General features: G+C 53.8%; 1 protein-coding gene across 1 annotated transcript in view; it reads right to left on the bottom strand.

Moving 5' to 3' along the window:
* The window catches only part of TIAM1 (TIAM Rac1 associated GEF 1), a 144831-nt gene that overhangs the window by 91695 nt on the left and 27341 nt on the right, over window positions 1–25795 (bottom strand). Inside the window, 1 exon segment of the mRNA XM_030971910.1 lies at window positions 20581–20640. The gene's annotated coding sequence lies outside the window, so the exon portion shown is untranslated.

The raw sequence follows: 25795 nt of genomic DNA, 5'->3' as shown, positions 1-25795 counted from the left end.
CATTTACTATCATGACAGCCAACTATAAATTTTAATTCAGCTGAAGGGAAACCAAATATTGACATCCTGGACTTGACTGACCATAGGTTTGACTGATGTCACACAAAGCTAACCTGATGCTCAAACAACAACAATTAATAAGCTGTAAGCACCACCAGCCTTCAAATGTGAAAATTCTACCAATATTTTCCCAATGCATTCAGGTGAAGAAATACATCAACCCAAGAGCCATCCAGCTTTTTCAAAATGACAGTGCCTTTCATGAAGGAAACCACGAGCAATGCTACCTGCCAAGTCAGTAAACAAAATTAGAACTAGAAGAGTAATAAATTCCATTTTTAATCAGGGAAAATGCCAGAAATAATTAAAAACTAATACTCTTTATGGAAGCCCAGCTGAAATATTTGCCGCTTTAAAATTAAAATGGTCTTTCATCGGACTAACAAAGAGTTATATTTAGAATATTTTCAACGTTCTCTTACTAAAAGCAGCACAGCCAACGTGCATCCACCCCCCTGATAGCAGAGGGAGCCACAGTCAGGGTTATCTGCACAGGGCTGTGGCAAGCTGAGGCACAAATGGTCCTTCAGCCCAAAGTCCCAATTTCTCAGCTCAGTTTCTGTAGGAAACGCTGATAACCCAGCCCAGGCACTCGGGGATCAAGCTGCTCACATCCACATCCACCTAATCCTCTGAGCGCCATTTCAGAGCCACAGTGGGAATTAAATAACAGCTCTGGAGCGCAGCTAGTGGGATAATGACACCCAGCCAGCCCCAGCCCTCCCATCCCCATTGCCAGGGAACAGCTCGTGCCCACAGGCGGCATTTCAGAGCCCGCCCTGTGCTGCTGGACAAACCCAGCCTAACACAAAGCTGGGCCTGGGGAGGCCCATCCGGTGCCGTCGTTGCCATGGAATACCTGCAGTGCTCACAGGGGCTGGGTCCATCCCCCTGTGTTTCCCTACACATCACTCATTGCCACCTATTCAGCATTCCCAGAGAACACTCAGCCCAGATGTGGGGGATGTTCATCACACAAGGACAGGGGGATTTCATGCTGAGCGCTCCTTTTCCCCCTCTAAGTTTTTAAATTCTAGAGGATTTCATTCAATGGCAAGGCAAGGATTTCAGCCTGGCTGCCTGACAGCCTCAGTGGTGAGGCTTAACCGAAGCTGTGTCTGAGAAAAAAGGTGCTAGATTAGGGCTCTGCTCTTCAACCCAGTTCCAGGGATTCACAGGCAAGAATCTGAAATCTCCCCGAGTCTCAAAGCCCCTTTTACAGCCTGAGAAGCTCCTTTCCTGTACCACTGAAAGAAAAGCAGAATAAATCACAGCATGGTTTGGGACCTTTGAGATCACCCAGGTGAGGTGCCCGTGCGGGGACAGCGACAAATGTCTCCTCAGACAGCAGGGGCTGTGCCACTCCATCAGAAAAGGCCTCTAAAATCAAGTGAAAGGAGTCACGAGCACCTCCAGACTTGTGGGACCCACTCAATTACTCTGGGATAATGCTGCCATAAATTGTAGGTCAGGCATAGTGGAATATGAATCCCTGGCCTCCGGCATTCCTCTGCTAGGTTTAAAAAGAGAGGTTGGACCAAGATAATCCTCTTACTGCTCTGTCAATTTTACTAGCAGAGACTCTAAATGTGAAATTTGGTCCAGCTTGAGCAATAAAATACGATTCTCATTTCCAGGTTCCCAAGAGCTCCAACGGGGAGCCTCGGTGAGCTCCAGGAGCTGGAGAACTGGGGGCTTTGGGAAGCCCTTTGGGGTGGGGAGCCGAGGAGGAGCTGGGAGAGGCTTCCCCACGGGTGGATTGAGTCTCTGAGACCTGAGGAGAGTTCTGCTCACGGTGACACGTGGCAGAGCCGTCTGCTGCGAGAGGCAGGAGCTGCCAGGGGGGCGTCAAGCCTGTCCCTGCTGTCCCCAGCTCCGAGCTCTGCGGGGATGTGACTCACAGCTCGCTGCAGCCTGAGCCAGGCAAGACATTTCCTTGCCATTTAGACAATGATTCAGGAGCTCTGCAAGCAACACAACCCCTGCGAGGCTGCATCTCCCTGTATTCAAATCCAGATCTTGTTTGTAAGAAGAGTTTGACGAAAGGATAATTTTATTTACCTGCTGAAAAGGTTCTGGTCCTTCATTCCTTCTCAGCAGTGTCACATGCTGCCATGACCTCAAACCACAGAGCCACAGGATGTCCTGAATTGGAAGGGACCCACAGGAACAGAATCCAACTCCTGACCTTGCACAGGACACCCCAACAATCCCATCACGTTCCTGAGAAACACCTGGATGTGTTTCCCTTTTCCCAAAGCAGGTTACAGAAAAGTCAGTGGAAGCAACAGGTTCCAGGTAGAGGTTTTGAAAAACTGCTGCTGCTCCCTTAAGTGACTCATTTTGGGGTTCAACGAGCAAAAAGTGCATTAAAATTTCAAAGGGTTCCTGTACAAAAATAGCTGTGCACAGCTGGAGTGGCTTCAAGTGAGATGCACACTCTGATGAGCAGGTTCAAGATTGCTCTGAGAGAGCTAAAGATCTGCAATCCTGTGTGAATGCCAGGTGAGCTGCGCTCCTCCTGAAGCTGCTGAGCTTTGGGAACGTGGCCTGGGCAGTTGTTCCAAACACAGGATGATCAAATCAAACCTTGGGATAAGCACAGCTCAGCCTGAGCAGGTTCTGGGGACCAGCAGGATGAGCCCCTTGACCAGGGAACCTGGAGCATGGACTGGGAGCCCATCCCAGTGCAAGGGAGAAGGTGCTCACAGGGATGGCAGGTCTGTGTCCTAGAAATGGGGCTGGCTGGACCCCAAATTAACTCCAAAGGCAATCCCTCAGACTTCTTGTTCCCCTTGCAGACAGCAGCTCTCAGCAAAACACACTGGAAATGAGAAGGGCACGCTCAGGCTGGACACCTGAAGGAATTTCTCCATGGAAAGGGTGATTGAGCACTGGCAGGGATGCCCAGGGAGGTCTGGGATTCCCATCCCTGGAGGTGGCACTCAGGGCTCTGGGCTGGGGACAGGGTGGGCATGGGGCACAGCTTCCACCTGATGACATCTGAGCTCCTTTCCAGCCTCAGCGATTCTGGGATTCTGAGCCTGAGCAAAGCCCCCATGGGGTACCACGGCCACTCCTGCCGCCCCCGTGAGCTCCACAGGAAAAGCCTGGAACCCAGCCTGCTCGGCACAGCTTGGTCTGCAGGGGTTATTTTTCCTCTTCATACATTGATTAGCAATTCTGCCTGCCTGACCACGTGCTGCCCAGGAGCTGTGGGTCCTACTGGGCTCCTTCAAAGCCTTCAGCCTTTTCTGCCTTGCACATTTGTCCTCAGCACCACACAAACGTTTGCTGCAGCACTTTTAGTCGATGCTCTGAATGCTGCAGAAAGAGCACATTCCACAGACACACCTCCTATAGTCTGCAAGCTGTACCTGTGCTGTACACACGGGAGGGCCCTCCCTGTGGGACACCAGCCACCCCAACCACGTCAGGAGCTGCTCAGGGCCCTGCTGGATTCATCCTGCAGCTGCACCCAGAGCTCTGGTGGGGGCTGAAACCAGAGCTCCACAGCCACAGGAGGGTATGTGAGCCTGGTCCAGGGGCTCACACAAAGCTGGAGCTGTTTTTCCTGTCATCACACCCCTGGGACTGGCAATTAGTGCGTTTCCATCTCTCTGCTGCTGATGGGGGAATCACCGTCCTGCCTCAGGCAGCAGAACAGCCCCAGCTCCCATTTCCTGTGGAATTTAACAGAATCACAGAATATCCTGCACTGGAGGGACTCACAGGGATCACCCAGTGCAGCTCCTGGCCCTGCACAGACACCCCAACGATCCCAATCTGGTCCTGGGAGTGCTGTCCAAAGGCTCCTGGAGCTCTGTGGGCATTCCCTGGGGAGCCTGGGCAGTGCCAGCACCTCTGGGGATGAACCTTTCCCTAAATCCAGCCTAAACCTGCCCTGAGAGAGCTCCAGCCGCTCTCTGGGTCCTGTCACTGTCCCAGAGGGCAGAGATCAGTGCTACCCAGCAGTGGAGGCAGGTTTTGGCAGGCACTAAGTGGGTCAGCCTCCTGTTCTGCAGCAGAACCAGCCAATGCACCCTGACGAGATCCCATCAAGTGGCTGCATCTTGCTCCTCCTCAAAAACCTCTTCTTTCTTTTTACTTTCCCGTTCAGAAAACTCTCCATAAACTCCAAAGTTAAAGGTATGCTCAGGTAAGCATGTCAAGCATAAGGACCTGTTTGAAGCAGTAAACAGGAGCTGAAATGCCATGGATTCATTCAGGTGCCTCCAGGAATGACAGCTCCAAGGAACACGTCACACAGTATGACTTCCCAAATTTTTAAAAACCAGGCTGGTAAATTACAGTGATTTATCACTCCACAACAAAGTACACACACACACACAAAAGCACTTCCCAGAAAAAGATTACCAAGCAATCATCCAGATGTTACTAAAGCATTAATTTGGAAAAAAAAATCAGCAAGGAATTGACTCCCACAGGCTTGTTATTGTCATAAATTTTATCCTGCAACTTGCAAGAGAACAGAGTTGTGGACTGTGCCTCAAGTCTCACTGGCTCTGTGTGTCTCTGGTGCCCACCTGACACCTCTTACAGCAGCACCCTCCAACTCACCATGGGGGACCACGAGAGTCAACAAAAACACAACTTTCCTCCCGCTTCAGAGAAGAGAAACCCCACCAGACTCTCATTGTTGCAAAGGAAGAAAGAAAAGGCTCCTTTGTTACTGGTAAAAAAAAAGAGAAAATCAGTCATTTTTCACCAGAACAACCTTTGGCATGTGTTACACATCAGAGGATGCCTGACAAGGGCTCTCAGCCACTGCTGCAATTCCTGTAAAACATCACCCAGCCATCACACACACCCTGGGAAACCGGAGCACTCCAGCTCCTGCCCAGGGGCCTCTCCCTGGGATCCCCTCACCAGGAGAGGGGGAAACCACTGGCACAGGGAAGGAAAGCTGGGGGGAAAAGCTGGCAGGACCGTGCACAACCTCTGGGCTGGCTCTCCCAGGCTGTGCCAGGGCTCCTGGAGGGCCCAAGAGCAGCAGGATGTGGCCCCCGTGCTCCGGGCTGGGGACAAGGTAGGCACTGGGCACAGCTGGGACTGGCTGACCCCAAAGATCTCCTCCAGCCGGAAGGATTCGGCGGGGTGGCTGCAGCCAGCTCCTTTCCTGGGGCGCCCTTGCGCAACGGGGAGCCCTGTCTCCACTGCAGTGTCTGAGGGCCTGGGGCACACTCTGAACACACCTTCCCCGCCCAGCCTGATGCAAATGAGCAGCCGAGCAATTCCCAGCGGGAAGCAGGCTGCACGAGGAGCCTCGTTCTGCCCGTTGGAGGGACTGGGCTGGGAGCACAGCGTGCTCACCCGGCACTGCCACTGGGCAGTGTAAGGTGCGGAGGGAGATCCCAGCTTCCCCCAGAAACAAGGGAAGAAGGTATTCATGCAAAACCTACACACTTCCCTTCTTCTGCCCAACTTCTGCTGTTTCAGAGACCCCAAAACCACTTTCTGGCTTTGGACAAAACGCTGCAGGAAAGGTCTGGCACCTTCCCCAGCTCCTGCGCTCTGCCTTGCTGGTGCCCTACACTGCCCAACTTCATCTTTGCAGGGGGACAACAGCTCCAGCACAAATGCAAGGGACATTTCCCTGCACACACAGGAAAAAACACCTCTTGCACACACACTCTGCCATTCCAGAGCTGGTTCTGCACTTACTACCCAGCATCACATCCCCTCAACAAGTGACTCACTCTTCTGCACCTCACAGGAGAAACTGAGCCCATGGCTTCCAAACTGTCCGGATGGGAAAATACAAATAGAAATGCAGAGCAGATTTCAGAAGGAAATAACTGTTTCTGCCCCTTCAGAAATAAACACAGCTGCTCCCAAGCCCGTGGCTGCCCACTGGCACCCCTGTTGCCCTCACACCCACAGAAGAGCATGCCCATATTGTGACTCCCACATTCCTGTGTGCCCATGGCAGATTTCTGGGCGATGTCCCTGCCTCCCAGCAGGATGTACGTGTGCAGGGTGATTTGTGGTCAGCCCAGAGGAGCTTCCAGAGCTGCTGCTCACTCCCTGTAACTCAGGGGCACTCTGGCAATGCGGGGTGACGCAGTTTGCCCCGTGCCAGTCTGGCTCAAGTGGCACCACAGCACATTTTCCATGCTCCTCCCAACAACAGGAATCTTCCAGAGAATGCCTGGCCACTGGTTAAACCCTGTAACATCACCAGGAGCCTGGGCTCCTAACTACCCCTAGAACCATGGAACCACACAGTTGTTACAGCTGGAAAAGACCTCTGAGACCACTGAGTGTCACCATGTCTAGGCACAACTAGAAAGTGCCAGAGCTGAACCAGTGCTGCTTTCTGCCAGCCCAGAGCTCGCTGCTGGGAGAACCAAAGGCAGGCAGCACTGGGAACTGCTGAGGGTGCTGGAAGCAGGGGGATTCCTGAGGCAAACCAGGAGCAGAGCCCTCGCTGGGCTCTGCCTGATGGGCACCCCCTGCCCACATCATTGCTCTGCTCGCCTTTGCGAGGGCTTCCCGAGCTGCCTGAGAACATCACATCCCAGCGCTCATGGCAAGCCTAACTGGAAGCCTGAAGAAGCAATTACACTAAAAGCACTCTGCAGCAAATGCAGCGCCTGTCTGGCAGCCCGGCTCACGGGGCTGCGCCTCTGGGACGCGGCACACAGAAAGCAGAAAGCCTTCACACGTGGAGCAGCACCACAGCTCCCTGCCCCTGCACGGCAGGAGGGGCTGGCAGCCCTCACAACCATCCATCCATCCGTCCATCCGTCCCCCCTCCCCAGCCCTCTGCCTGCATCCCACCGGGAACACGAACACGCGGCCGGCAGCGGGGCTGCTGAACCACACACAGGGATGCTGCTGTCTGTTTCCAGCTCACTTACAATTTGAGATGTCACAAGCAATAAAAGCTCCATCCTGGTTCTAGAAAGCCCTAACTCTTCTGACCTATGCCTCGTGAGGCACAATAAAAACACGAACATCTACGTGGTCACTTCCCCTTTCAGCCCCTGCTTGTGGCACAGCTGGGCTAATCCCATTCCCACTGCTCTGCATTCTGACCTCCTTAAACAACCCATGCGAGGATGTTAAAACACTCTGATCTATAAATAATGTATTCCCCTCATCCAGCAATGGATTACTGGGCCATAAAACTCCCTGGAATGCTCTGCACAGCCGCCAGTTTAACGAAATAATACCCAGGAAGACACATCAGTACAAGACTCATCCTCCTCCTTGATGAATTCCTGCAAAGACTCGATGCCACTGTTACTTTTGCACTGCATTTTTCCCTTACAATTAATTATTTAAAGCTGGTATTTTATTCCAGAGGCCTTTTTCTGCCCCCCATCAAAGACCCTTTAATTTTTTGAGCTAATAACCCTCACAGCTGGGAGAAGACCAGCCCTGGGGAGCTCATCAGAGCCAGAGGGAAGCAGTGAGGTGTCTGTGCTTGACGCACACAGGGAGCTCACAGTTTAGAACCAAGCCATCCTGCGGGGAGCTCCCCGTGCTGCCACCTCATCCTCCTGCCCCAGCTTTGGGCAGGAGCATTCCCAGGCATTCCCTGGAGCAGTCCAGTCACTGATCCTGCAGGGATCAGCTGTGTTTTCCTGGGGCTTCCTTTCCAAACAGCCATTACCTACGAGTCCAGCCACAGTGTGTAACTTCATTAGAGACAAACAAGTCTGCTCCAAGCACTGCTGCCTAATAGACTCACTGCCACTGCAAAATCAATGCTTCTCCTCAACACCAATTCCAGCAGGAGTCCTACCACTGATCTCCCAGAGCAAAAGCATTACACTCAAGCAAACGCTTAAATGATGCAAATTTGCGGTTTGGCAGATTTTTTTTTTCTGTCAGGCATTTTGGAAAAATAAAGCATTTCTGCCTCAAAACCAGTCAGAAACCAGCCAAGCACCCTTTAAAGAGCAGGTTCCCCAGGAAGCACGAGCAGGCCTGCCACATTTGGGCAGCTGATCCCTCAGCTCAGCCTGCCCTGCTGAGCACAGCACTTTTGCACCCCTTTTCCATAACGCACAGATCACTTCAAACTCTGCACGGATGGGGGAAAACAGGCGAGCCAGTGACACCCACCAAACCTGCTCGCTTCGTTCCACAGCACCCATCACGTGTGGGAATGCAAATCCCTCCTGCAACATTCAAACACCATCCAAGGAACCAGCAGCCAGCTGTGCTGCGTGAAACAAAACTCTGAGAGCACCTTTCCAACAGCTCCAGAGCGACTGAGCTCCCAGGAAAAGGCACGCACGCTCCTTTGCCTGTGCCCCGGAGGATTACTCACAGCTGATGGCTCTGAGTCAGGGCTGAGCCCTGCCCGTGGCCCTGGGGAAGCAGGAGCCATCCCTGACACTGTCCCACATCGTCCCAGCAGCCCTGGGGACAGGACAGCAGCAGGGCAGGAGACAGCGCTGCTGCTGCTGCTGGGTGCTCAGCGCCGATGCTTAGTCACAGGAATTGCAGAGCCAGGGCTCTGTGCTCACATTTCCTGTCACCGACCCAAGAATTAGGCAATTTAGATTCAGAGATAGCACCCGGGATATTAAATAACTTGATAAGCCATCGCTGAAGGAACCAGCAGGAAAATGAGCAGCTCGACAGGGACGAGGCTCCCCCCGTCCCCCCAGTCCCAGCTGTGCAGAGTTCCCAAATGTTTGGGAAGTGGGAGCCCCCCAAAAAGGGAGCAGCACTGCCCTGCACAGACACCCAGCAGAGCTGCAGTCAAGTTGAAACCTTTCACGGGGCTCATTTTCAACAATTAAAGAGAGTGGCAACCTGTAATTAGGGAAAATAAAGCCAGACAGCCGGAGAAGGGAACATCTCCCGTCAGTAACACGATACCACATTTTCTCTCTTAGGGAATTCAGCTCTCAACTCCCCGGCTCCCATTCAGTCAGCTCCCTCCGAGCAGCACAAACCCCGGAGAAGCAAACAGCACCTGAGACCCCAGCTAAGCACAACTCACAGAAAGCAGCACCTCTGTGCACAAAAGAGGGCAATCGGGAGGGGAGAGCCCTCCCGGACACAGAGCACCAGCCAGCCCGGCGGTGCTGCATCCCCATCCCATTCCCCGGCTCTCACCGCTCATCATCAGCAGCACGAACATCTTCGCTTCTCCCGCTGCCCGAGCCCCGGCCGCCGCTAGCACAGAGGAGGAGGAAGCGCCTGCATTTCATTCCCCGGCTGCTCCGGAGTGGGTGGAACTCGCCAAGTTTCACGCTGAGATGAGATGGGTCAACTGGGTGTGTTTGAAGGTTTGGGGTTTTGCCATCCCTCCCTCCGTCTCTTCCTCCCTCCCTCTCCTGATTAATTCCTCCCGTCACAGGCTTCAGACGAGCTGCCACTCAGCCCCGCTGGCTCCTGAGATGTGGATTCCTAGGGACATCCCTCCGGGGGGACTGTAACTCACCGGCTGCGAGAGGAGCCCGGAGAGGCGGCTGGCTCCCGATGCCGGGCGCACCGGCTCCACAACCCTCGGGATTCTGCTGTGTTCGCTGCAGCAGCTCACCAGGAGACAGAAAATAAACCATTCCGACCCAGCCTGTGCCTTCTGCCTCTGCCCCCCACTCCCCCAGCACCCCGAGGGTGTCTGGTCCGTACGGGCTGGTGCTTCGGGAAGGGACTCCTTAAAAACACACCCGCAGCTGCTCCCAGTCAGCTGGCCACAGGTGCAGAAGGGTTTCCAGGATAGGGAATTAGGAATTACATCGATCTGGTTTTACTTAATTCCCTACTTGCACATAACCGTCTCTGGATTAAGATTTGAGCAGCAGCAGCAGCATCCTCCAGACCAGGGCTGGCTAATGGTTGCTATAAATAAGAAATACCAACACAAAACCCATCTGTGTTTATCCCCCAACTTGCCTCTGCACCACGTATGTGGGACAGGAAAAACAGGTATGAAACTGCTCTGAAAAAGAAGCAGACAACACAGTCAATGTTCTTTACAAGCAGAAATCAAATTAATTAACAAATTAACATCTACAACTCTCACGATGCTTCAGACATACCGAGTATTGAGCAATACCCCTGCCCTTGCAGTCCCACCCTCTGCAACCCAGCACTGACCACAAGCTGGGGAAAGGACCGAACCAGGAGGAAAAAAATAGAATAAAATAAAAAGGCAGAAGGTACGTGCAGGAGCCTGGCTCTGACCCAGACAGCTGCGGCACCCAAAGGATTTAACAGCTAGAGTGAGGCTGTGGGGTTCCACAGCCTGGGTGCAGAGCAAGGGAGGAGATGATTCTATTTTGGGACAGGGACAAGATCTCAGAGAAGCAATCTGACAGGGCACAGCCATCTGTACAGCCCCCGTGACCAGGAACAGGAGTGAGCAGTGAGTCCGAGCCCACTTCAAACAGCACCTTGGGTTTGACTTCTCACCCCAGATGTTTCCCACAGACCCACCCACGCCCAGCACGAGGTCCCCCGTGACCACAGGCACAGCCCAGAAGCGGCACAGGGCTGGAGGAGGGATGGGGTCAGACACTGTTTGGCCAGGGGAGCACTCAACAATCCTCAGCACTATGGAGAATTTAAACCCCGAGTGAGCAAGCCAGCAGCTCCCATTGCAGACAAACAAACGGAGAGCAGCTTTCAGTGCTGGGAACTCGCAAACCCCGAGCAGACGAGCAGGTTTGGTGAGCCACCCATGGTGACTCAGAGGGCCATGGGGCTGCGGGGCCTGCCCTGCTGTGCCTGCCTGCAGGGCCACTGAACAGGGCACAGCTCCCACGCCGCCCAGGGATCGCTGACAGCGGGATGGGATCGCTCCCACTGGAACGGGATCACTGCCATGGGAACAGGATTGCTCCCATCAGAATGGGATTGCTGCTGTCGCAATAGGATCGCTGCCATTGGAGGAGGTTCACTCCCATTGGAATGGGATCGCTGCCATTGGAGGAGGTTCACTCCCAGTGAAACGGGATCATTGCCATTGGAGTGGGATCGCTCCCATTGCAATAGGATCGCTCCTGTTGGAGCAGGATTGCTCCCATCACAATAGGATCGCTGCCATCAGAGTGGGATCACTCCCATCGCAATAGGATCACTCCCATCGCAGTGGGATCACTCCTGTTGCAATGGGATCACTCCCATCGCAATAGGATCACACCCATCGCAGTGGGATCACTCCCGTCGCAGTGGGATCACACCCATCGCAATAGGATCACTCCCATCGCAGTGGGATCACTCCCATCGCAATAGGATCACTCCCATCGCAGTGGGATCACTCCCGTCGCAGTGGGATCACACCCATCGCAATAGGATCACTCCCATCGCAGTGGGATCACTCCCGTCGCAGTGGGATCACTCCCGTCGCAGTGGGATCACTCCCGTCGCAATAGGATCACACCCATCGCAGTGGGATCACTCCCGTCGCAGTGGGGCAGTGGGATCACTCCCATCGCAGTGGGATCACTCCCGTCGCAGTGGGATCACTCCCATCGCAGTGGGATCACACCCATCGCAGTGGGATCACTCCCATCGCAGTGGGATCACTCCCATCGCAATAGGATCACTCCCATCGCAATAGGATCACTCCCATCGCAGTGGGATCACTCCCATCGCAATAGGATCACTCCCATCGCAATAGGATCACACCCATCGCAGTGGGATCACACCCATCGCAGTGGGATCACTCCCACTGGAGCGGGGTCGCTGCCGTTGGAGCAGCCTTGGCGTGCACCCACGCACAGGTGTGCACACCCCAGCTCCCACAGACGCTGCAGCCCCGCTGCCACACTGCACAGGAGGGACAGGTGCTGCTTGCTGTGACACATCAGCAGCGAATTCTGCACTGAATTCACATTCGGAGGGCAAGGGCAGCAGCACCCTTCTGCTGCCAGTGCCACCTGCACCCTGCCACAGCAGGGGACAGCTCTTCCTGCTACCCACAGCAATCCCTGGGCACGGCAGAACTCCCAGCAAAACATGAGCTGCTGTAGAGCAGCTTGCAGAAAGCTTCAGACATCACTGTAACCACTGGTGGGCTTTAAATCCCAGAATTATTTCCTTGGAAAAGACCTCTGAGACCATTGAGTCCAACCTGTGCCTGATGCCCACCTTGTCCCCAGCCCAGAGCACTGAGTGGCACATCCAGGGATTCCTTGGACACCTCCAAGGATGGGACCCCAAACCTGCTTGGGCAGCCCCTGCCAATGCCTGACCATGTGTTCCATGGACAAACTCCTCCCGGTGTCCAGCCTGAGGCCGTTCCCTCTCCTCCTGTCCCTGTTCCCTGGAAGCAGAGCCTGACCCTCCTGGCTGTCCCCTCCTGTCAGGAGCTGTGCAGAGCCACAAGCCTCAGTGCAGATCTGCAAAAGAAAAGCAGAGACTTCCCCTTCAATCATGCCCCAGAGCAGCGGGGCAAAAACCAGCAAGCCCTAAGCAGCAATCCTAAGGTATGGGGAGAGATCCATGGAGGGAGAGGCAAGGGATGCCTCCTCCTGAGTCGTGCAGGATCCAAGAGAGATGAGATGGTCCCTGCAGGAAGCGTGGCTGGGTGAGCAGCCCGGGATGGTGGGAGCAGGGAAGGTGTGGAGCAGCCTGAGCAGGAGCCCCGGTGGGCAGTGCCAGGCTCTCCGTGGGGAGAACAGGCACTGCCAGGCCTGGCCCTGGCTCCCGGCCCTGCTGACACACAGGGACACTCCCTTTGGATGTGGGCTTCCTCCGAGGGCACGAGCCAGCTTGTGTAAACAGCCCTGTGCCAGCCAGGAACTACCAAACCTGCTGGGAGACAGCCTGGGATGTTCTGCCTGGAATGGCACAGCCAGCCTGGCCAGCTCCGAGGGGAGCGGGGTGGCTGCAGGAACGGCCCCTCCAGCAGCCTCAGGAGCAGCCATGAGCTCTGCAGGGCACAACACGACCCTCCCCTCCTCAGCTGAGTATCTGGGAAAGGTCTCTTCTCCTTCCATCCTTCTGGCAGGATGAATCCCTCCAGAATGGAGAAGGTTTAGGTCACACCTCAATGGGGATGCAGCTCCTCCTGATGGGCAGCTCTGATCTCTGCTCCCTGGGACAGGACCAAGGGAAGGGCTGCAGCTGGATCAGGGGAGGATCAGGAAAACGTTCTTCCACTGCCCAGGCTCCCCAGGGAATGGGCACGGCCCCACAGAGCTCCAGGAGCTTTGGACAGCACTCCAGGGATGCCCAGGGTGGGATTGCTGGGGTGGGTGTGCAGGGACAGGAGTGGGACTGGATGGTCCTTGTGGGGCCCTTCCAACTCAAAGCATTCTGTGATTCTATGAACCTTCCAGGGAGGTTCTGGCTCCCCAGATATCCATCCCAGCACAGAGGCCAGCGGAGAAAGGTCCCACCACACAGCCCTTCTCTGTGGTGGAAGGAAGGCAGACACAATCCAGGTCCCACCACACAGCCCTTCTCTGTGGTGGAAGGAAGGCAGACACAATCCAGGTCCCACCACACAGCCCTTCTCTGTGGTGGAAGGAGGCAGACACAATCCAGGTGTGTACCCTGCATAAAGGCGTTTTTATCAACCCTAATTAACATCCTGGGCCTCTCACACCCTGGCACACCTGCTAATTAGCAGGCATGAGTTAATATCATTTTAACAATGGATTAGCACTGGGGGCAGCAGAAAGGGAGCCACTCCAGCCCAGTGACTCACCCTGAGCACAGAGCAAGGTGAGATAGCAGGAGCCTCTGCTGGGCTCACACGGGCTCTGCAGACCGTATCTCCTCAACTAAGGCTTACTTTACAAAGCCAGGGTGCTTCAAAAATTCATGATTGTATCTGTCTTATTTTTCACCTGCACACACAGGTGGCCTTGGAGGAAGTTCTGTCTCCACCACCCAGACAGGTGGAGCCACTCGGCTCCTTCTGCACGTCATGGTGGAGTTCCTGAGGTGACCATCACCCCCTCTATCAAGCATCTTTCAGGACACCAGCTGGGGTCTGTCAGCCACTAATAATCCCTCAGGAAATCCCCAGGGAACACCAAGGAGCTGATGTGCAGGCCAGTGCTGGTGCTTCTCCAAACATCCCACAAGCACAGATGACCCTGGGCACACGTCACTGGGACACTGGTGCCCTTTTCCAGGGAATCCTGGAAAAACTGCAGCCCTACACACATAACCTGGCCTTCAAAGTTCCCTGTGGATGATGTGGCCAAGCCAGGCACTGCTTTCACCCTGGAATCCCACTTTTTGTGTGGCCTCACACCTGGCAGGGCAAAGGGTTGGGACAGTTGGGCTCGAGCCATCTTCTATTCAATCATAAACTGAATAAGAAAGTTGACTTAGCTTGCATTGTTTTTTTTTTGAAACCTCAGCTTTCAAACTCTTGTGAAGCAGCACCTCACAAGAGGGCACTGAAGGAAAACCATCACACCACCATCAGAATTGTTCCTACCCCCTCAAATTGATGTTTAACACTGCCTGCCTTCGCTTTGTCCAATAAAACCCTGCACACCAAGCCCTGGCAATTACAGAACACTAATGCCATGAAAAATTATACTGGGTTGAATGTATCCACACTCCCTGCTATCAGAAAGGTTTTCTCAGCCTCATGTTTCTATTTGGGATTAGGAAGGCAGTTGTGAAAGGCAAGTATTGTTCACTCACCAGCAGCTCCCTTTCAGCCTCTACAGAAGTCAGGTAATGAATTACAGGAGGAGTTTTTTTTCCCTTTGGAGAGGTCAGCAGATATATCAGCTCCTGGGAAAGCTGATCCCTGTTGTTTGGCTACAAGGGGAGCTGAAAAAGGCTCTAATGAGCCCCAGGGAGTGGATGGTGGCAGCGAGCCAGCACCTCTGCCTGTGAAACCCACACAAGTGACAAGAGGCAGGAGCCACCTCCGGCCCCAGCACAAGTTTAAATTTGAGGTTTTGCCTGGCAAATTTAAGCTTTGGGCTTTGCAGACACCCAAGGGACCCCCAAGGACCATCCAGCCCTGCACAGACACCCCAACAATCCCATCCTGTGCATCCCTGGAAGCGTTATCTAGAGGTTGGGCAGAGCTGAACAGAACAGGGCCTGCTTCCTTTTTCCACAATAATGCTCAAGGAGGAACATTTTACTCAAGACCTCTAATGCAAACACCTCCTCTCACATATTTTTTTTAAACTAGGCAGTAGCTGCTGTCATTTCCATGCTGCGCTCTGACACACTTGCACCACATCCCTGCCAATAGTTTGAATTTCATTGGAAAAAGCAGCTCCGAGCGAGAGTGACAAGCTGCACGCTGCTGACGAGGCTGTCAAGTGATGGATAATGGAGCTTTGCTTGAGCTGTCAAAACTTTTCAGCACTAAAAATAGGTATCACAAGCTTCTGGACTCACTGCGCTGAAGCATTAAACACACAGGATATTGACACCCTCAGAAGCACCCAAAGCCACTCACAGCTGAGTAAAACCAGCCCTGTGTGATGGACAGCAAAGGCCCCTGAGTTGTACTTACGTGGAGAAGAGGAAAACAACACACTACAAGATAAAATCTCCTATCCAAGCTGGCCAAAGCAAAGCCAAGATGCTGCACACACACCTTGGAACAGAACAGCTCAATATGGGACCCAAACCTGGGCAAAGACAGAGAGAAAGAAAGGGAAAAGCTGGGAGAGAAACCCTTGTGCCCTGTTATCCCAGATCCTGGCCCAGTTTTAAAGGGAGGGCAGAGATCTTCCCAGGGCAGCTCCTGCTTTCCTGCCCTTCAGGCCTCACCTGCCCCTGCCCAGCAAGAAAGGGCTCAGAGCTGTGAGGCTGGCAAGGTGGGAAGGCAGGGGAGAGCAGGGGTTTTCCAGAGGGATGAGATTTCCATGCAAGGGGCGAGTCCTCCCCAAGCACAGACCCAGCAACGGACACCAGCCCAGCAGCAGCTCACCAAAGGGCTCAGAGGCTTTGTGGGTCAGGTGGGATAGGAGGAGGGGGATAAAGAAGCACCATTTACAAACCAAATCCAGCTTTTTTGTTCCCTCTGAGGCGCTGGGATGACAAGCACAGGCAGGGCTGTCCCTACATTAGGCCAATATTTATGGCAGAAAGAAAAGGAAGTGTCATAAGGAATTACTAATTATCATAACCCTGTGTACAACTGAAGCAGCACTCTGATGTGCTTTGTAAATAATCAGCAAATTGACTTGCACAATGCTCTGCAAGGCAAGTATTATCCCCATCTCCTGCATGGCCCTGATGGAATAAAAAATTCAGTTTGGGCAGATTGTGGACAACTGCAGAGCTGCCCAAACACAGGGAGGGGACATCAGAGAGGGAGCAAAGGAGGCTCAGGGGGGCCCTCGTGGCTCTGCACAGCTCCTGGCAGGAGGGCACAGGGACAGGAGGAGAGGGAACGGCCTCAGGCTGGGCCAGGTCGGACAGCAGCAGGAATTTCCCCATGGAATGGGTGGTCAGGGATTGGAACTGCCCAGGGAGGTTTGGAGAGCCCATCTGGAGGTGCCCAAGGAATTCCTGGATGTGTCACTCAGTGCTCTGGTGGCCATTGGGCACAGCATGGTCTCAGAGGTATTTCCCAACCCAAACGATTCTGTGATTCCATGATTCCTTCTCGTGTGCAGGAACTGAGAGGGGAAATGCTCTCCACTGCCAGCAGACCCAAAGCAAGCAACTGTGAGCAGCTGCTCCTTCCCTGCCCATCCAATTGCACCTTCCAGCTGAGCAGGGGGGCTGCCACAAGTGCCCCTGCTCCCTCCTGCTCCCTGCCAGGGGCTCCTACGGGAGCAGGGACCAGAGCAGCAGCGCAGCCACCCACCCACACCTCCTCCAGGTGCCCTGCCGCCTTCCCCCGCCCCGTGGGGCTGACTGGCACATGCAGAGCCCTCAGCAGCTCCCTGCCGAGCGGTGGGAGCAGGCAAGTGAGGGCAGGGAGCCCGGGGAGGAGGGCAGGAGCAGCCGGATGCGCGCCGAGAGCGAGGCAGGCTCGCGCCTCTTTTAGATGTGCCGCACAAAAATAAAAGATGCTGCTTGACTGCACATGCTCTCATTTTTAGAAAACAAGCTCCAATTTATTTCTTCTATTACAGCCAGATGGTTTAAAAAGGAAAAAAAAAAACAAAAAGCCAACAGATCTCCCCTCAATGTCACCTCAATGAGAAGAAGGCCTGACCTGGGTTCAACCTCCCCGGCCCAGAGCAGGGCACAGGGAGCACACACTGATAACAGCTCTCTCAGGGGGCCCCGACCCAAAGCCCTCTGGGGGAGCAGAGATCTGCCCCTCAGGTGGTGCCCACAGGGCCACCAGCACTGTCACAGCCGACTCAGGGCTCTAACATCACAGCTGGCACAGCTGGACTGACCACATGGCTCTGGCTGTGTCTCACTGCCTGCCCTGCTCCTGCTTTCCTGCTCACTTGTTCTAAGCTGCCTTGAGGGGTCTTTTTCCCTTCTAAAACTCCCATCAAGTTATGTAATTGAAAGAGCAACACAACTTTCCGTGAAAGTAAATGCTGATTTTCAACCCTCCCTATTCATCCTGCCCTCATTCAAAGCCATGCCACAACACCCCACATAACTAATTCCATTTCCCTGTGTCTGTTTGCCACTGCTGTGCCGCTCAGGAGGAACGCACCTTGCATTTCAAAGCACAGTTTGTGTCCATCTGTCACCTCTGTCAGGCACCATGTTTCAGTGGCACAGCAGCTGGGATACACCAAGATCTCCACCACGAAGACACTCCAGGTAAAAAGGGAGGTGGGATCAGGTTCTCAGGAGAGCCTGCTCCAGCCTTGGGAGGCTTTCAAGCCCTGCCTGGAGAGGAGCCTGGCTTGGTCCCAGAGCTGACCCTGCTTTGGGAGGACCCCACGTGTCCCTTTCCCTGACTGACACAGTGACCCCAGCTCAGGGGAGCTCCCCAGACAATTCCCAAATGCCCAGGACCAGCCATGAGGCAGAGACCTCGACCAGGGAACGCCTTTAAACAATGACTCTTCTCCATGGCCAGCAGGACAAGGAGAGGAGAGGCGGAACAAGGGCAAAAGGAAAGCATGGAGCAGCTGGAGGCATCTTCTCTGAACTGCAGCCACAAGTCTTTGGCTGTCTTTTGGTACCAGCACATTGAAAACAAAATAAAGAGCTCTTAAACCTTGTTCCAAACTACTTTTTGGAGCAGCCCTGACAGACACAGCTACACATTCACCTCAGCAAGGGCTGCTTTAGGGTCTCACCTGAGCCTCCAGTGCCACTGCTGTGTGAGCTTGCCCTCTTGTACAAAAGTGAGGCTGAAGGCTCAGAGAGCCATCGCTGCTCCGAGGGCTCCCTGAGACTCACAGTTCATGCACAGATTAACTTCTTAAGCAAGCTCAAGGGCAGAGACCTGCTCCCTGTCACTGGCAAAAGCCTTGCATTCTGAAAATCGTAATAGTTCCACAACTGCTGATTACTTTTCCTCATTTGTACTTTTTTTTTAAAGTCGTGCCTGTTCCTCCTACTTCTTATGAGGCTTTTCAGTATTTGTCTGTTACTTGAGTGCTAAAGCCAGCTTTGGGATTAAACACAACATTTGGGAGGGGGCCTCCAATGCTGCCTGCTGTCACTGTACCAGCTCTAAGAAGCTCTGGGAGCTATCAGGGCACATCCTGCCCTGTGCAAGGCTGTGACCACAGCTGTCTTGCCTTCATTCTGTCCCCCCCACATGCACACAGACCTGATTACTACACAGGGCATGGCATGGGTAGTGCTGGAGAGGCACTGAGGCTGCAATAAACAGGCAGGGAGAACAAGAACTCGCTGCAGAGGAACAGAACAGCTCAGTTTCAGGGGCTGCACTGATTGCCCAAAAGCAGAAGTGTGCTGAGGCATGTCGAGAATGCTGGGCTGGGTCACTTGGAGAAGTGGCTCTGATAAGGTGGCCCACTTCCCCCAGTGCAGCCAGGCAGGGGCACAGGAGGGAACTCCCAACCATAAATAACCCTGTTCCTCATTTTGGGGCTCTGCAGAACCGCTGAGCTCCCCTGAGCTGAGGCCAGGCCAGCTCAGAGGGTGTGAGCATCCCTCCCCTCCCAGCTCAGAGCCTCCCGCAGACACAGGCCCCTGGGGAAGCAGAAAGGCACGGGAAAGCTCAGGAGCTCTCCTGCACATCCCCATCAGGGATCCAGGCCTCTCCAGGAGGAGCCTCCTCTTCCCCCCTGCTCCTTCCAGCAGCCGTCCCCTGGGACATCAGCTTGCAGGACACCAGTGGGAGGCTCCAAAAGCCACAGCAAAGCAGCACAGCCCCACAGAGGGCAAGGAAAGCTTAAACCAAGGGTGTCCATCTGTTACTGCACTGCTCTGATGGCACTGCTGGGAAACAAGAGAGCCAAACAGGCTCCAAGACACCTCCTTCCTCCTCCCCAGAGCTCTCCAAAAATGACCACACCAGGGCTGCCACATCCTGCCTGCCTGCCCCTTCCAGCAGCCTGGCTCCCAAAACACCACCAATTCATCTTCTGGCCACTCTGGCTCCCTGAACTTGCTCGCTGTGCACTGAGCAAAGCCCTGGTGCTGCTGCAAGGAGGGCAGGGGAACACATGGCCCTGATTAAAAGGCCAGCTCAGGCTCAGAGCCGCATCTCCAGCCCTGGCAGGGAAGCACAGGAGGGAACTGGGGCTGGAGTAGGGGGAACCAGGTGCACAACACACTCTGCACCAGTCCCTTGGGCTGACCCACAGCCTCTGGCCCCTGCAGGTGTTTCAAGCTGGAAGTGCTCAAGACTTGCTCTTACAAAACCCACACAAGCACAAAACCGATCACAAATGCCAAAATTTAAAAAAAAAAAAAAGCAAGGGATTAATTTCTGTGTTAGCCATGGAAGAAGCACCAGGCTTCAGGGCAGCAGCCCCTGTGGCACGAGTCAGTATTTGATACAACAGAGAAGAAAGAAGGGAAGTGGAAACCTCTCCCATCTTTGTGTTATTTTGCCTTAAATGCACTGTAGTTTATGTCCTCAATAAAAGCCTGTGCATATCTTTCCAACTTAAATGTGGATTGGAACCTCGGGATTACTGCCCTGGCAGAATTAATGTATTAGACATAAAAACCATAACATTTCATTATCCATTGGAAAGCACATGTGCTTTCCCCCTGGGGAGACTGGAAATATCACCCAGTTTCACCATCATTTTCTGCTAACTGGCTGCCCTGCCACATGTTCACACAGTGGCACGCTCACTTTGATGATGGAGCAGCCCTCTGCTTTCATCCCTCTTCCTTTATGATGCTGGCATTTTTTTAAATCGTGTTTTTCTCCTCTGTTTTTGTCTCTGTGAAGGCACCGCACTACAAAACCACTGGGCTGGAAAAAGAAACTTACCCTGGAACAAAAAACCAGCTCCTGTTTGTCTAGCTGGAAACACACCGTAGCCTGATGTCTGGAGCAAGGGTAGAAGGCAACACAGAGGCAAGAAACCCTCAAACACAGCAGGGCAAGAAGACTCAGACTCATTTACGGGCCCAGCGGGGTCTGTGGTCAATGGTGAGGACACCCAGGACAGGTGAGCAAAGCAGGAGCTGCAAACAAACACCTTCACCAAATCCACCCCAGCCCTTACTCACACGAGGCAGGCACAGCAGCAAACAGGACCGAAGGGAAACATGGGCTGTCCCACGTAGCTCCTGGAATGAAAAAGGAAAATGAAAAGGTCAGCTCGAAGCACCCACATACACAGAGATGTTCAGCTGTGACCCCCTGAAACACAGCTCAAAAACACACCCCAGCAGCCAGGCTTTTATCACTGACACACCTCACCCTGTTAGTGCAGGGGGGCAATAATCCAAAGCCAAGTTGCTCCTCACTGTCTGTATTTGCCAGAGCCACAAAAGCCAGCTGAGGTGGTTTCCCTTCGCTCTGCGGTCGGTCAGCCCCAGACACTGAGGGCTGCAGGCAGCATTTCCCTGCAGGCAGCATTTTTCCCTGCTCTAAAGCATCTCTTTCCACAGGCCTTGGGCTCAGCTAGCTGTACCCCTGGCCCCTGAGCTGGAGTTTTACAGGAAGCTTGGCTCCCAGCAAAATCAGGGTTAGTGTGGATCTCACAGAACAACAACCTGGACGCACTGGCAGAGGTCTCAGGTAGCAAAAGTGAATGTGTCTATAAAATAAACCCCTAGAATGCCTGCACAAGCAGTGACAGGTCGCTTATCCCCAGCAAATATCACGCCCCATGCTGCTCAGGATGGGAAACATGAGTGCACTGACAGCTCCCATCCAGCAGAGATCTCCTCTGGCTCTTCCCCCTGCCCAGGATTTGTGGGAGGCAGGGCTTGCTGACAGCTCCTTATGGAAAATGCTTGTTCTCCCACACCAGGGGAGTGGGAAGAGCAGGGCATCCCTTGGCCAAGGCACCCCTGAGCAGCTCTGAGGGCTGGCATGATGTAACAGCAGCAGACATCTGCCAAAGAAATGAGCCAGCTCCAACACGCCCTGCTCCAAACCTGCACGGCAATTTCCATTCCAGAGCAGGAACTTGTACTGGGGCTTAATGCCCTCTCCAATACATCCCTCTGCACAAGGAAAATCCGTGCCCAGGGCTCCAGAACACACCTTGTAATCCCTGTGAGCAGATGTCAGCCTCCAAAGCTGGGAAATCACTTTGTTCCTGGGGATCAGGGAACTTAAAATGCAAGAACATGGAATGTCCTGATGGGTTTGGTAACTTGAACCCCGGGAGGAAACACCTGCTCTGCTTTATCCGTCCAAAATTCCATGGGAATGGCCAAAAGGCTCGTGGACAATCCAGCTGGGAAAGAGAGGAGGGAGCTGCCAGGAGCCAGCAGCCCTGCCCCACACAGCAGCACTCACACAAACACCCCCAAAATCCAGCAAACATGAGCTCCTCCACCCAAACCCCTGCAGGGACACCCGTGCACCCCAGCAGGGATTTGGGGTCACAGCCACACCTCCCCTGCGCCAGCAAACAGCACCATTTCCCAGGTTTCTATGGAAAATTAAATTTTCCTGGATCTCACAGGGCAGAACAGGCACAGCCAGGAAAAAAAAGGGATTTGCATCAAAAACAACAACTGGATGTAGCCATTATCCCAGATACCTGCTTGGGGGAGTCCCACGGGATGAAGCCCTGGATGGAAGAAGAGCCCATGAAACCTGGTTAATAGTCAGTGATCACCTCCAGGTAAGAGCTCCAGGAGACCTGTATGGATGAACAAGGAGCTCAGGCACAAAAAAGAGGCTTTCAGAGGGTGAAAGCAGAGGCAGGCAGGCTGGGAAAGGGATTGTCCCAGCAGCCACGCTGGATCAGGGCTTGGTGCAGGCGTGTGGAAGGTGTTCGGTGGCAGGGGGCTGGAATGGGATGGGATTTAGGGTGTCCAAAAAACCTTGTGGAGCCAGAGGGACTGTGTCTGCAGGGAGCTCAGGACAGGCAGCAGCAGATTAGCAACACTTCAGGGAAATGTTACCCTGGGAAGGATACGGAGATCAGCCTGAAGTCCCAATTCCTGCTGCGCTGAGTGCTCACCACGGGCAGAGCTGTCGCTGTGCCACCAGTAAATCTGGGCTGATTCCCAGGGCTGGGCCAGGCACCTCCCCTTGCCAGCACACCTGGAGGGGTGTGCAGAGCCCTGAGGAGAGGCTGTGCTGGCCCAGAGCTGGGCTGGGCGTGCAGCAGCTCCCCAGAGCCTCCATCACCAGCACCCTGTGCTCTGCCAGCACCTGTGCACCCAACAGCAGTGGGTGCCCAAAAAACCCTCCTCCGGCCAGCAAAACCCTCCTCCGGCCAGCAAAACCCTCCTCCCAGCCCAAAAAACCCTCCTCCAGCCAGCAAAATCCTCCTCCCAGCCCAAAAAACCCTCCTCTGCCAGCAAAACCCTCCTCCCAGCCCAAAAAACCCTCCTCCGGCCAGCAAAACCCTCCTCCCAGCCCCTGTCCCATCACAAACCGTGCCCCAAGCAGCTCCCTGGGACGTGAGGCGTTCCCTTCCCCTGAGGAGCACAAGGATGGACAAATGGCTCAGGAACCACCCCTGCTCTGGGCGAGGCAGGAGCTGTCCTGTAATTAACACTCAGGGAAAGAGACCAAGGCCAGATTAGGCAGATAAACCCAGCTCTGACAGCTCCTAAACTTGGCTTAAAGCTGGATTTCAATAACATATGTGGATGTGCAGAGTTTTTAATGCATCTCTTGAAAGGTGAGCAGAAAAACAAATGAAAGTGTTGCTAAAAACACTCAGTTTTCCCATATAAACTAACAGAAGTTCAGCTACAAGAATCTACCAAGTGTTTTTAGTTATTGTAAGAAAAACCTGTGATAGCCAACCACCCTGAGGTCAGAGCAGTGATGTTTTCTGCCCCCAGGAGCTCCAGCCTTCTCAGGGATCTGGTTTGCCTTATCTACAAAAGCCTTTTCTTCCCTTTCGCTGCTCTGCAGGCTCGCAGGGAAACCCAGCATCCCCAACAAGTGCTGTAAATCCCCAGCCCTCCCTGATTTAAGCATGGCTCCAACAGCCTGTATCACCAGGCAGCCCTGATCCTGGGAACATGTAACTCCAGCTCAGCAATCCTATTACACGTGCTCCCAGCGTTGGTGCAGCAGAGATTTAGCTCTCAGCTCTGCATTGCTTTATCTCTTCCTGCCTTTGCCAGGGCAGAAATCATCTCGGGCTATAAAGGGGGGATATCCTGCTCCTTCTGGCCTTTCCCAGCAGCCACCAAGCCCAGCCAGGCACCCTGTGCCCTCTCCCCACGCTGCTCCCTCCAAGCACTGCCGAGTTTAGGAACGTGTCAGAGTTCCCAGCGGGAAAAGTTTCTGAAACAGCCCTGAGAGTGTGCTGAGCGGGTTTATTTCAGACAGAGCTCACACCAGGGACTGTGACACTCCTCACCTGTCACCCAGCTCACAGAGAACCTGGACTGGGGTGCTGCAGCAAGCCCATGGAGCAGCAAAGCCTTGCAGCGATGCTGCTGGCCCAGCAGGCTGCCCTGCCCTCCCTGCCCTCAATTCGCTTCCACAGGTGCCTCTGGAGGAGCCCTGTGCAGGAGGTGCACGTCAAACACATGCAGGAGGGAAGCCTGCCCTCTGCTTCCCCCTCAGCTCTGCCTTGCAGTCACAGCCTCTCTGATGTGCTGCTTCCCTCTCATGGCTGCTCCTTCTGCCCCTGGTCCTGTCCACAGCTCTGGCCTTCGACTGCTCCATCAGCAGGACTATTCCATCAGCGCCTGCCCTGCTCCTCCCCTCCCTCAGACCCCATCTTTGCGCCCAGACCCTTTTTCCCGGGCAGGTTTGGCTGTTTTTGTGGCAGGGCAGCAGGAGCTGAGGCGTCCCAGGGCTGCCACAGGCCCCGTGGGCAAGCCCTGCTCTGGGAGCAGCACAGCAGCACCAGCAGGGAGGTGCCAAGCTGCACCAGAGCTCTGTTTATACACACACACACACGAGAACGCTGCTGAGTGCTTTTTGAGAGGGAGGTGGGACCAGAGAGCTCCTCTAACCTACACAATCCTACCATTCTGTCACTTGTTGTAAACACAAGCAGCCAGGCTGGAGCTGCTCACTTGGCAGCGCAGCAGAGAGCTCTGTCTGGCAGCTCCCCGTCCCCGGCACTGCCCTCCTCAGAGCCACCACAACCCACACGGTGCTCTACTCTGCAAATGCTCCTGCAAGGAAGGAGGTAAGTGCACCTGCTCGAGGCTCGGGAGCGTCACCGCAGGGTGACAATAACTGCAGCGCCCGGACGAGTGCGATGGAGAGAGCACCAGTGCAAGCCCCCACTGCTCAGAGAACACTTCGTGCTTTTCCCTGTGCCCCCTTTGCTTTCTGGCAGGGAAGGGAGGGCTGATTTCTGCAGGCAGGCTGTTCCCATTGAAGCTTTAATTGTATTTTTATTTTATTAAGCCTCCCAGTGGCATTTTCCAGAGGAGGAATCCTGCCCTGGAAAGTGAGGAGCTCTCAGCTAGCAGCAGCAGCAGGAGAGGGATGATGCTCAGTTTGACAATGAGGCTGTCAGTGGGCTCTGAAATGTCACTCCCACACCTCACAGATGCACTTGGCTCATCCCTTGTTTCACAGCAATGTACTGGGGCTCCTTTTGTAACTGAGACAAAATGTTTCACCAGGCTTGGGAAAAAAACCTCTCCTTCCCTTTGCATTGAAAGGCATTTTAATTAATTGTCTTGAACATGTTTAAACTGTTCCATCCTTTCTAAAGACATTTTTCCAGGGACAAACCATGTCCTTAAGTAAAACCCATATGGCACCAAGCTGCACTTTACAAGGCCCAAAGCGACACAAATAAAATGAACTGATATTTCGAGCAGGTGGATGCTCCACCTCTCATCATCCTTGTCCCTGACTTTGCCAGAACTTCTATCTGTGAACAACTCTGGAAGGATAACCAGGACAAATGTTTGCATCATGGCAGCTTGTTTTGAAACAAGCCTGTGAGATAAATCACAACTGGAATGACAGGAAAGAAACCCAACGAGACGAGACACCAAAAACCCGTGGGAGAGAGATAACACATGTTCCCCCGAGTTCTGGGATCTAATCTTACAGAGAGCCCATCACTTCAGCACCAAAAATAATCCATTCGATGAGCTTTCCTTTTCAGCATCCATTTTCAATCCATGTAAAAATCGTCCCAAAAAGCCTGAAGCACCAGCCACTGCCATCTCCACGTCCTCTCTATCCCTTCACATTTCTTGCTCCAAATCCAGGTGGAAAAGGAGGGAATCCCAACTACAAAGCAGCCCAACTTCAGTCTATCCTGAATCCTGGCTAGATGAAAATGTGGATGCAGAAAGCCACATTTATCCCTGAACTAAA

The sequence above is a fragment of the Camarhynchus parvulus genome, chromosome 1 (genome assembly GCF_901933205.1).
Source record: "Camarhynchus parvulus chromosome 1, STF_HiC, whole genome shotgun sequence".
Taxonomy (NCBI): domain Eukaryota; kingdom Metazoa; phylum Chordata; class Aves; order Passeriformes; family Thraupidae; genus Camarhynchus; species Camarhynchus parvulus.
The sequence above is the reverse complement of the archived record's forward strand: the minus strand, read 5'-3'. Positions and strand labels throughout refer to the sequence as shown.